The following is a 13,240-nucleotide window of genomic DNA, read 5'->3' on the forward strand; positions in this document are numbered from 1 at the left end:
AAAACTCCAGCAGTGTACCCTCTCCTCTCCTGTTTCTAACCTCAGCCCACGCTACCTCAGTAGATGAGTCCTCATCAAAAGTTCTCTCAGCCACCGTTATACTATCCTTGGCTAACAAGGCTACGCCTCCCCCTCTTTTACCACCTTGCCTGTTCTTAATGAAACATCTAAACCCTGGAACCTGCAACATCCATTCCTCACCCTGCTCTATCCATGTCTCTGAAATGACCACAACATCGAAGTCCCAGGTACCTATCCATGCTGCAAGCTCACCTACCTTATTTCAGATACTTCTGGCATTGAAGTAGACACACTTGAAACCACTTTGTTGTCTGCCAGCACATTCCTCTGACACTGAAATCCTGTCCCTGTCCTTCTTACTCTCATCCTCTTGTGCACTGCAACTGCACCTCCGGATCCCATCCCCCTGCTGAACTAGTTTAAACCCACCCGAATTGCACCAGCAAATTTCCCACCCAGAATATTAGTATCCCTCTGGTTCAAGTGAAGACTGTCCTGTTTGTACAAGTCCCACCTTCCCCAGAATGAGCCCCCATTATCCAAGAACCTGAAACCCTCCCTCCTGCACCATCCTTGCAGCCACGTGTTCAGCTGATATCTCTCCTTATTCCCTGCCTTGCTATCACGTGGCACGGGCAACAAACCAGAGAAAACAACTCTGTTTGTTCTAGCTCTGGGCTTCCACCCTAGCTCCCTGAAATCCTGCCTTACACCTCTATCCTTCTTTCTACCTATGTTATTGGTACCTACATGGACAACGACTTGAGGCTGGTCACCCTCTCCCTTCAGGACCCCAAAGATGCGATCCGAGACATCACGGACCCTGGCACCTGGGAGGCAACATACCTAATGCAATTCTTGCTCGTTCCCAACAAACCTTCTATCTGAGCCTCTAACTATTGAGTCCCTAATGACTAACCTTTCCCTCCTCTCCTTCTGTGCAACAGGGACAGGCTCTGTGCCAGAGACCTGGATACCCCTGGTCAGTCATCCCCCTCAACAAACATCCAAAACGGTAAACATGTTTTTCAGGGGAACGACCACAGGGGATCCCTCCACTGACTATTTTTACCTCTTCGAACAGTCACCCAGTTTTCGTCGTGCCTAGGAGTAACTACTTCCCTATAACTCTTACCTATCACAGCCTCTGCCACCTGAATGGTCCGAAGTTCATTCAGCTCCAGTTCCCTAACACGGTCTTGGAGGAGTGAGAGTTTGGGTGCACTTCCTGCAGATGTACTTGGATGGGACACTAATGGCATCCCTCATCTCAAACATCGTGCAGGAGGAACATTGCTCTCCCTGCACTGCAACCCCTGCTACTCCCCTTATCACAAAGTAAAAATGAAGAGAAGCTTACTTGATATGTCCCTAGTCCTTAAGGTTAGAGGAGGTGGTTGGGTGGGAGGCCCTACAGAGGTAGGGTCTCAGGTTGAGAAAACACTGACTTATATAGCTGGACGGAAATAAAAATAAGATGTGCCTCCTTTCCCAGAACCTCTGCTCTCTGACTGCAAATTTAAAAGCTCAAATCAGTGACTCACCGCTCCCGGCAGGCCCCTGGTCCAATCTCCCGCCCTTCGAGTTGCTGCTGTCACTGAAAAAGAGAAATAAGCTTTGGGTCTCGGTCTTTTAGACTGAATTTTTGCTATTTTAGTTGAGGGAGAGGTTGATTTGCTCACTTGGCTCAACAGCTAGTTTGTGATGGTGGAGAACTGCCTCAAGGTAGGCATCCTTGCAAGAGCTAGTTTATGATTTAGAGTGATGGTAACAAGTATAGGTTCAATTCCTGTACTGCCTGAGGTTACTGTGAAGGACTTCTTCTGGTTCATGTTATAAGAATGATATTATTAAACTGGAGAGTGTTCAGAAAAGATTTACCAGGATGGTGCCGGGAATTGAGTGTTTGAGAAATAAAAATAGACTGGAAAGGCTGGGTCTTTTTTCACTGGACCATAGGAAGTTACTGGGTGACCTTATTGAGGTTTATAAAATCATGAGGACCATAGTCAAGGTGAATGACAAGGGTCTTTTCCTTGAGTGAGGGAATTCAAAACATAGGCAGCACATTTTTAAAAGTGACATTTGGGGCAACTTTCTTACACAGTGGTTCATGTGTGGAATGAGAGAAAAGTGATGGATGCAGGAACAGTTACATAATTTACATTTGAATAAGTTCATGAATAGGAAAGAGTTGGAGGAATATGAGTCAAGCACAGGCAGGTGGTCTATTTTTGGAACATAGCAGTGTGGACTAGTTGGACAAAAGGGTCTGTTTCCATCCGTATGTCTCTATAATTGCTATGATTCGCCTGCGGCATGGTGACCCTCAGGTTAAACTACCACCAGTCCTTTCTTTCAATTTAGAGGGCAGTCTGTGATCTGGTAGTATGATGGCAACTTTAATTTGGATAAATAATTAAACAACAACAAATAAATCATTGGGACAACAGTAATCTTATTTTTCATTATTTATGCGATTCTTGAACTTTCAATTCGTCATACCCAATGCCTTAACCTAAAGCGCTGAACTTTGCGTGAGGATAGTCTTTGCATCATTTAAGGCACTCTTATTAATTTTAAACTAGTGTGTGGCTAGTACTAGATTTTATAACACAAAATCAGCATGCTGAAGAAAGTCAGCAAGTCTGGCAGCATTTGTGGAGAGAAAAAAGTAGCACAGTGGCTCAGTGATTAGCACTGCTGCTTCACAGCACCAGGGACTCAGGCTCAACTAAAACCTTAACTCTGATTTCTTTCCACAGATGCTGCCAGCAATTTCTACTTTTGTGTCTGTGTCTGTGATTAAAATTAGCAATTAACCCAGCATCCACTGTCATCTGTGGAAGAGAATTAGAAACGTCTTACCACCCTTTGTGTGCAGAAGATCTGACAAAAATCTTTCCTGAATGGTCTGGTCCAAATTCTCAGGCTGCACCCCTCAGGTGTGGAATCTCCAACCAGTGTAAAAAAATTATCTTTACCTTGCTTTTTGTTCCCTATTAATGTCTTGAAGACTTTGATCAGATCATCCCTTATCAACCTAAATACGAAATAAAACAGGCTTAGCTTGTATAATCTATCATTAAACTTAAACCCTGAAGTTCATACTTGTAAACCTATGTTGTTCTCCATCCAAGGCCAATATATCTATTCCAAGGTGTGATGCCCAGTTCTCCATAGACTCATAGAGATGTACAGCATGGAAACAGACCCTTTGGTCCAACCCGTCCATACCAACCAGATATCCCAACCCAATCTAGTCCCACCTGCCAGCACCCGGCCCATATCCCTCCAAACCCTTCCTATTCATATACCCAACCAAATGCCTCTTAAACGTTACAATGGTACCAGCCTCCACCACATCCTCTGGCAGCTCATTCCATACACGTACCACCCTCTGCATGAAAAGGTTGCCCCTTAGGTCTCTCCCTAAACCTATGCCCTCTAGTTCTGGACTCTGGAAACGATTTTGTCTATTTATCCTATCCATGCCCCTCATAATTTTGTAAACCTCGATAAGGTCACCGCTCAGCCTCCGGTGCTCCAGGGAAAACAGCCCCAGCCTGTTCAGCCTCTCCCTGTAGCTCAGACCCTCCAACCCTTGTAAATCTTTTCTGAAACCTTTCAAGTTTCACAACATCTTTCCGATAGGAAGGAGACCAGAATTGCACGCAATATTGCAACAGTGGCCTAACCAATGTTCAATACAGCTGCAACATGACCTCCCAACTCCTGTACTCAATACTCTGACCAATACAGGAAAAGCATACCAAACGCCTTCTTCACTATCCTATCTACCTACGATTCCACTTTCAAGGAGCTATGAACCTGCACTCCAAGGTCTCTTTGTTCAGCAACACTCTCTAGGACCTTACCACTAAGTGTATAAGTCCTGCTAAGATTTGCTTTCCCAAAATGCAGCATCTCGCATTTATCTGAATTAAACTCCATCTGCCACTTCTCAGCCCATGGGCCCATCTGGTCCAGGCCCTGTTGTAATCTGAGGTAACCCTCTTCGCTGTCCACTACACCTTCAATTTTGGTGTCATCTGCAAACTTACTGACTGTACCTCCTATGCTCGCATAAAATCATTTATGTAAATGGCAAAAAGTAGAGGGCCCAGCACCGATCTTTGTGGCATTCCACTGGTCACAGGCCTCCAGTCTGAAAAACGACCCTCAACCACCACCCTCTGTCTTCTACCTTTGAGCCAGTTCTGTATCCAAATGGTTAGTTCTCCCTGTATTTCATGAGATCTAAGCTTGCTAATCAATCTCCCATGGGGAACCTTGTCGAACGCCTTACTGAAGTCCATATAGATCACATCTACTGCTCTGCCCTCATCAATCTTCTTTGTTACTTCTTCAAAAAACTCAATCAAGTTTGTGAGACATGATTTCCCATGCACAAAGCCATGTTGACTATCCTTAATCAGTCCTTGCCTTTCCAAATACATGCGGATCCTGTCCCTCAGGATTCCCTCCAACATGCCCATCACTGAGGTCAGGCCCACCGGGCTATAGTTCCCTGGCTTGTCTTTACCACCATTCCTAAACAGTGGCACCACGTTTGCCAACCTCCAGTCTTCCGGTACCTCACCTGTGACTATCGATGATACAAATATCTCATCAAGAGGTCCAGCAATTACTTCTCTAGCTTCCCACAGAGTTCTCAGGTACACCTGATCAGGTCTTGTGGATTTATCCACTTGTAAATGTTTTAAGACATCCAGCACTTCCTCCTCAGTAATCTGGACATCTTGCAAGATTTCCCTGCAGTCTAAATTTCCATACCTTTTTCCACAGGAAATACTGATGCAAAATATTCATTTAGTATCTCCCCCATTTTCTGTGGCTCTACACAAAGGCTGCCTTGCTGATCTTTGAGAGGCCCTATTCTCTCCCTATTTACCCTTTTATCATAGAACATAGAACATAGAACATAGAACAATACAGCACAGAACAGGCCCTTCGGCCCACGATGTTGTGCCGAACTTCTATCCTAGATTAAGCACCCATCCATGTACCTATCCAAATGCTGCTTAAAGGTCGCCAATGAATCTGACTCTACCACTCCCTCGGGCAGCGCATTCCATGCCCCCACCACTCTGGGTAAAGAACCCACCCCTGACATCTCCCCTATACCTTCCACCCTTCACCTTAAATTTATGTCCCCTTGTAACACTCTGTTGTACCCGGGGAAAAAGTTTATGACTGTCTACTCTATCTATTCCTCTGATCATCTTATAAACCTCTATCAAGTCACCCCTCATCCTTCGCCGTTCCAACGAGAAAAGGCCGAGAACTCTCAACCTATCCTCGTACGACCTACTCTCCATTCCAGGCAACATCCTGGTAAATCTTCTCTGCACCCTCTCCAAAGCTTCCACATCTTTCCTAAAGTGAGGCGACCAGAACTGCACACAGTACTCCAAATGTGGCCTAACCAAAGTCCTGTACAGCTGCAACATCACCTCACGACTCTTGAATTCAATCCCTCTGCTAATGAACGATAATACTCCATAGGCCTTCTTACAAACTCTATCCACCTGAGTGGCAACCTTCAAAGATCTATGTACATAGACCCCAAGATCCCTCTGTTCCTCCACCTGACCAAGAACCCTACCATTAACCCTGTATTCCGCATTCTTATTTGTTCTTCCAAAATGGACAACCTCACACTTGGCAGGGTTGAACTCCATCTGCCACTCCTCAGCCCAGCTCTGCATCATATCTAAGTCCCTCTGCAGCCGACAACAGCCCTTCTCACTGTCCACAACTCCACCTATCTTTGTATCATCTGCAAATTTACTGACCCACCCTTCGACTCCCTCATCTAAGTCATTAATAAAATTATCCTTCATATATTTGTAAAAACCCTTTTGATTCTCCTTAATTTTGTTTGGCAAAGCTATTTCATGTCCCCGTTTTGCTCTCCAGATTTTCCTCTTAATTATACCCCTACTTTCTTTATAATCTTCTAAAGATTCCCTCGATCTATCCTGTCTATACCTGACATATGCTTCCTTCTTTTTCTTAACCAAACCCTCAATTTCTTTAGTCATCCAGCATTCCCTAGATCTACCAGTTTTCCCTTTCACCCTAACAGGAATATACTTTCTCTGGATTCTTGTTATCTCATTTCTGTAGGCTTCCCATTTTCCAGCTGTCCCTTTACCTGCAAACATCTGCCTCCAATCAGCTTTCAAAAGTTCTTGCCTAATACCGTCAAAAATGGCCTTTCTCCAATTTAGAACTTCAACTTTTAGATCTGGTCTAACCTTTTCCATCACTATTTTAAAATGAATAGAATTATGGTCGCTGGCCCCAAAGTGCTCCCCCACTGACACCTCAAGAGGAGGTCAAGTTTTGCACCTTCTCTAGTAGGTACATCCACATACTGAATCAGAAAATTGTCTTGTACACAGTTAACAAATTCCTGTCCTTCTAAACCTTTAACACTGTGGCAGTCCCAGTCGATGTTTGGAAAGTTAAAATCCCCTACCATAACTGCCTATTATTCTTACAGATAGCTGAGATCTCCTTACAAGTTTGTTTCTCAATTTCCCTCTGACTATTGGGGGGTTTATAATACAATCCCAATAAGGTGATCATCCCTTTCTTATTTCTCAGTTCCACCCAAATAACTTACCTGGATGTATTTCCGGGAATATCCTCCCTCCGCACAGCTGTAATGCTATCCCTTATCAAAAATTCCACTCCCCTCCTCTCTTGCCTCCCTTTCTATCCTTCCTGTTGCATTTGTATCCTGGAACATTAAGCTGCCAGTCCTGCCCATCCCTGAGCCATGTTTCTGGAATTGCTATGATATCCCAGTCCCATGTTCCTAACCATACCCTGAGTTCATCTGCCTTCCTTGTTAGTCCCTTTGCATTGAAATAAATGTAGTTGAATTTATTAATCCTACCTTGTCCCTGCCTGCTCTGACTGTTTGACTCACTTCTGTTCTCAGCTGTACCCGTCTCAGATCGATCTCTTTCCACACTATCTCCCTGGGTCCCTCCCCCCCAACTTACGAGTTTGAATACTCCCAAGCAGTTCTAGCAAATTTCCCTGCCAGTATATTAGTCCTCTTCCAATTTAGGTGCAATCCGTCTTTCTTGTCCAGGTCACTTCTACCCCAAAAGAGATTCTACTGATCCAAAAATGTGAAACCTTCTCCCATGCACCAGCCAACCTCTCTTACCCTTCCTGGAGTTCACCCATCTATGTGACTGTATCTGAGACATGCCCCCCTTCCTATAACTGCCATCCATCATATACTGTTGTTGTTGCAAATTCATCATCTCCAAGTGAAGTCTAACTGGATTTTGTATAACTGCAGCATTACTTCTGCATCATTGTACTTTAGCTCACTAGATATAAAGGCAAGTATTCCTTTAGCTTTCTTGATCATTATCTGAACTTTAAAGACCTATGATTCTAAGCTCCCAAGTCTGTTTGAACATTCACTGCATTTACTTTTATACCAACTTAGAAAGTACCCTGATCCATCATTGAAATGTTAACTCTGTTTTCTGTCCACTGATGCTGCCAGAGCTGCTGTGTTTCATTCAGCATCTTTGATTTTTGTTTAAGATTTACGGTATCTGCAGTTCTTTATGTTTATTTTACAGAATTTTATGGGGCATTCCAGGCAGGGACCTTTTTTCTTTTGTTTGATCTTGCACATTGTTCAGCATATACAACAATTTTGCCAATACTAAGAGATGTGGATGTACCAACTAGAGAAGGTGCAAAACTTGACCTACTCTTAGGAAATAAGGCAAAGCAGGTGATTGAGGTATCAGTGGGGGAGCACTTTGGGGCCAGTGACTATAATTCTATTAGATTTAAAACAGTGATGGAAAAGGATAGACCAGATCTAAAAGTTGAAGTTCTAAATTGGAGAAAGGCCAATTTTGACGGTATTAGGCATGAACTTTCTAAAGCTGATTGGAGGCAGATGTTCGCAGGTAAAGGGACGGCTGGAAAACGGGAAGCCTTCAGAAATGAGATAACGAGTGTCCAGAGAAAGTATATTCCTGTTAGGGTGAAAGGGAAGGCTGGTAGATATAGGGAATGCTGGATGACTAAAGAAATTGAGGGTTTGGTTAAGAAAAAGAAGGAAGCATATGTCAGGTATAGACAGGATAGATTGAGTGAATCCTTAGAAGAGTATAAAGGCAATAGGAGTATACTTAAGAGGGAAATCAGGAGGGCAAAAAGGGGACATGAGATATCTTTGGCAAGAAGAATTAAGGGGAATCCAAAGGGTTTTTACAAATACATTAAGGACAAAAGGGTAACTAGGGAGAGAATAGGGCCCCTCAAAGATCAGCAAGGTGGCCTTTGTGTGGATCCACAGAAAATGGGGGAGATATGAATGAGTATTTTGCATCAGTATTTACTGTGGAAAAGGACATGAAAGGTATAGAATGTAAGGAAATAGATGGTGACATCTTGAAAAATATCCATACTACAGAGGAGGAAATGCTAGATGTCTTGAAACACATAAAAGTGGATAAGTCTCCAGGACCTGATCAGGTGTACCTGAGAACTCTGTGGGAAGCTAGGGAAGTGATTGCTGGGCCTCTTGCTGAGATATTTGTATCATCAATAGTCACAGGTGAGGTGCCGGAAGACTGGAGGTTGGCAAACGTGGTGCCACTGTTTAAGAAAGATGGTAAGGACAAGCCAGGGAACTATAGACCAGTGAGCCTGACCTCGGTGGTGGGCAAGTTGCTGGAGGGAATCCTGAGGGACAGGATGTACATGTATTTAGAAAGGCAAGGCCTTATTACGGATGGTCAACATGGCTTTGTGCATGGGAAATCATGTCTCACAAATTTGATTGAGTTTTGTTAAGAAGTAACAAAGAGGATTGATGAGGACAGAGCAGTAAATGTCATAGTGTCATAGAGAGTTACAGCACAGAAACAGACCCTTAGGTCCAACTTGTGATCTATATGGACTTCAGTAAGTAGCTCCAGGAAGACTGGTTAGCAAGGTTAGATCTCATGGAATACAGGGAGAACTAGCCATTTGGATACAGAACTGGCTGAAAGGTACAAGACAGAGGGTAGTGGTGGAGGCCTGTGACCAATGAAGTGCCATAAGGATCGGTGCTGGGTCCAAATCATTATATAAATGATTTGGATGTGAGCATAAGAGGTATAGTTAGTAAGATTGCAGATGTCGCCAAAATTGGAGGTGTAGTAGACAGCAAAGAAGGTTACATCAGATTAGGCCAATGGGCTGAGAAGTGGCAGATGGAGTTTAATTCAGATAAATGCGAGGTGCTGCATTTTGGGAAAGCAAATCTTAGCAGGACTTATACACTTAGTAGTAAGGTCCTAGGGAGTGTTGCTGAACAAAGAGACCTTGGAGTGCAGGTTCATAGCTCCTTGAAAGTGGAGTCGCAGATAGATAGGGTAGTGAAGAAGGCATTTGGTATGCTTTCCTTTAGTGGTCAGAGTATTGAGGACAGAGGTTAGGAGGTCATGTTGCTGCTGTACAGGACATTGGTTAGACCACTGTTGCAATATTGCATGCAATTCTGGTCTCCTTCCTATTGGAAAGATGTTGTGAAACTTGAAAGAGTTCAGAAAAGATTTACAAAGATGTTGCCAGGGTTGGAGGATCTGAGCTATAGAGAGAGGTTGAACAGGCTGGGGCTGTTTTCCTGGAGCTTCGGAGGCTGAGGGGTGACCTTATAGAGGCTTACAAAATTATGAGGGGCATTGATAGGATAATAGACAAAGCCTTTTCCCTGGTGTGGGGGAGTCCAGAACTAGAGAGCATAGGTTTAGGGTGAGAGGGGAAAGATATAAAAGAGACCTAAGGAGCAACCTTTTCACGCAGAGGGTGGTATATGTATGGAATGAACTGCCAGAGGAAGTGGTGGACGCTTGTACAATTGCAACATTTAAAAGGCATTTAGATTGGTATATGAATAGGAAGGGTTTGGAGGAATATGGGCCAGGTTCTGGCAGGTGGGGCTAGATTGGTTTAGGATATCTTGTCGGTGTGGACAGGTTGGACCGAAGGGTCAGTTTCTGTGCTGTACATCTCTATGACTCTATGAGATGATCGCACCAAGAATAAAAGAGCAATATTATATACCATTTCTTCCATGTATGAAGAGGAACCCAGTACTTCTGTATATTGGCAAAGGAAAATGGTCTCTGCTTATTTCACAGAATTCAGTTGTCAAAGACAACTACCCATCTGAAGATTTTAATGCAATATGTCAATATCACTGTATGCCTTGCTTGCTTTCTTCAGTGATTGAATAAATTCTCTTCAGTATGCTTGATTATTGAGGAAAAAATTAGTGCCAAGTACTTTCAATTTGCTGGTGAAATTTTGTGGATTTAGCAAGTACAGAGATGTTTGTCTTTAATCTAAGCTGCTATTATCTGAGGGAATGAATAAAAACTGAAGCTGAAAAACCTTCATTAATTTGTCAATCACATTTAAAATGAATTGGTTTGGAAAAATTGTTTTCAAAGATTTCACGAGCAAATAACATAGATACTCAATAAATCTCCTTCAGTTGTTAATTTGTGGGATGAAGCACAACTGAAATAATTACTCAAGTTAGCTGTTTAATACATGCAATTTAGTATGAGATCTGGAAAGAGATTTTGCTGAATTTTGTGCTGATTTCAAGAATATTGAAGAAACATTTAAAATTAGAACATAACTAAAACTGATCAATGGTGAAGTAAATTAGATTAGATTACTTACAGTATGGAAACAGGCCCTTCGGCCCAACAAGTCCACACCGCCCCGCCGAAGCGTAACCCACCCATACCCCTACATCTACATTTACCCCTTACCTAACACTATGGGCAATTTAGCATGGCCAATTCACCTGGCCTGCACATCTTTGGACTGTGGGAGGAAACCGGAGCACCCGGAGGAAACCCACGCAGACACAGGGAGAACGTGCAAACTCCACACAGTCAGTGGCCTGAGGCAGGAATTGAACCCGGGTCTCAGGCGCTGTGAGGCAGCAGTGCTAACCACTGTGCCACCGTACCTTAGCCCTAAGTACTAAGGTAGATATTTTACATCAACTCCAGTTTTCTTGATCAATGTATTTATTAAGTTGGTGTTAGCTTAATCATGAGAGGGATTAATGAAGATATGGATGGATAGAGGGTACAAGACACCAACACTTTGAAGATGTTAAACTGAAAGTAATTGAGCCTTAGGACATCTACTTACAACAATGTATCTTTTGCTTGGATTTATATTTATAATAATTTATATTAGGATTTGCACAAATTAAATTAAAATAGACATGCTACAAAATGAAAATGAATACTGATATGGAACATAGGATGTCACTGAAACAAGAGCTTAACGTAGGGAATAAGAACAGACATTGGCTATTCAGCCATTTGTGTTTGCTTTTTCATTCAATGAGCCCATAGCTGATCTCTTACTTCAACAATGCATTACCTCTTGATGTTTAGAAAGTAAGAAATCAAGAAAATAGAAATCTACTATTAAGTAGTCTCCAGAAATATTTCAGTTCTCCTGGCAAAATTGAAAGAGAGGAAAAAAAAATAGAAATCCACAGGCTCCATCTGTAAGGAGAAAATACTAGGTAATATTGTTTTAGATGTATACCTCAATCAGAATTGAAGACTGAGAAATAGATTTAAAAATCATACAACACCAGGTTATAATCCAACAGCTTTATTTGGAAGCACTAGCTTTCGGAGCGCTGCTCCTTCATCAGGTGGTTGTGGAATATAAGGATGTAAGACACAGAAGTTTTAGCACACAACCACCTGATGAAGAAGCAGCGCTCAGAAAGCTAGTGCTTCTAATTAAACCTGTTGGACTATAACTTTGTACACCCCAGTCCAACACCGGCATCTCCATATCGAGAAATAAATTGATATTTCAAAAAATATTGGATTGAGAAATGAAAGGTGCAGACAATTAACAGAAAAATCAATCACCAAAATGGGGTCAATTAAGAATAAAAATTACAAGATCTGAAAATAAGAATAGATGAGGAAAGCCAAGCATGTTATCCAATTTCATTCTAATTCCATCCGTTCAGAAAGATCTGAAAATTATCTCATAGCACCCATTTGATTATTCTTACATAATTCCACCATTGGTCACTTATACATGGGTATATCTTCACACGATGACTGAATAAACAATGCATGGATGAAAAGATTGCCTGATGGATGTATTAAAATTACTTATCAGTTATAGAGTCACAGAGATGTACAGCATGGAAACAGACCCTTTGGTCCAACCTGTCCACGCCAACCAGATATCCCAACCCAATCTAGTCCCACTTGCCAGCACCCAGCCCATATCCCTCCAAACCCTTCCTATTCATATACCCATCCAAATGCCTCTGAAATGTTGCAAGTGTACCAGCCTCAAGAAAATTCTTGCATTTATATGGCATTTTCCATGGCCTCAGGATGTTCCAACATTCTTCGCAGCCAATGTTACACTTTTGAATTGTTGGCCTTGTTTTGATGTAGGAATATGCAGCAATGGCAGAGAGCACCACAAGGTTCTGCAAATGACAATGTGTTAGTGGATGCATTGGTCAAAATCTTCCAAGATCTCTAAGCTTCTGGAATTGTCTTAATAGATTGTAAAACTGCAAACGTAATACACCTACTCAAGAATAGAGAGAGATGGCAAGTAGGAAACTATAAGCCATTTGCTTAACCTCTGTTATTGGGAAAATGGTAGCGTCTATAAGTGAGAGATTAACCAAAGTTGAAAATCATAACATGATCGGATATTGTTTATGAAGTGGAAAAATGCAACAATTAATTAGAGTTCTCTGAGTATGCAATTATAAGTATGTATAAAGTGGAACTTGTCGATGGATTTTCAAATGTTACTTAATAAGCTGCCATATCAAAGATGACCAAATCTTACTAAAAATCACGAAGTATTGACAGTGATATGTTAACATGGATAGTGGATTGGCAAAGTAACAGAAAATAGAGAGTCACCATAAATTAGTTGTTTTCAGGTTGTAAAACGTCATTTGCTAAGGAAAAGTATTTTAAATGTGAGGACTTCACATAATAATAGAAAATATTTTGTATCTACTTTTTAAAAACTTATCAAGAAACTGATTTGCAGCATAGTTCTGCTAAACTGTGAGTCAGTCAAGCAGCAGTCAAAGTAATAAACAACAATATTTGAAAGTTGG

This window comes from Chiloscyllium punctatum, chromosome 20, assembly GCF_047496795.1.
Source record: "Chiloscyllium punctatum isolate Juve2018m chromosome 20, sChiPun1.3, whole genome shotgun sequence".
Classification (NCBI taxonomy): Eukaryota; Metazoa; Chordata; class Chondrichthyes; order Orectolobiformes; family Hemiscylliidae; genus Chiloscyllium; species Chiloscyllium punctatum.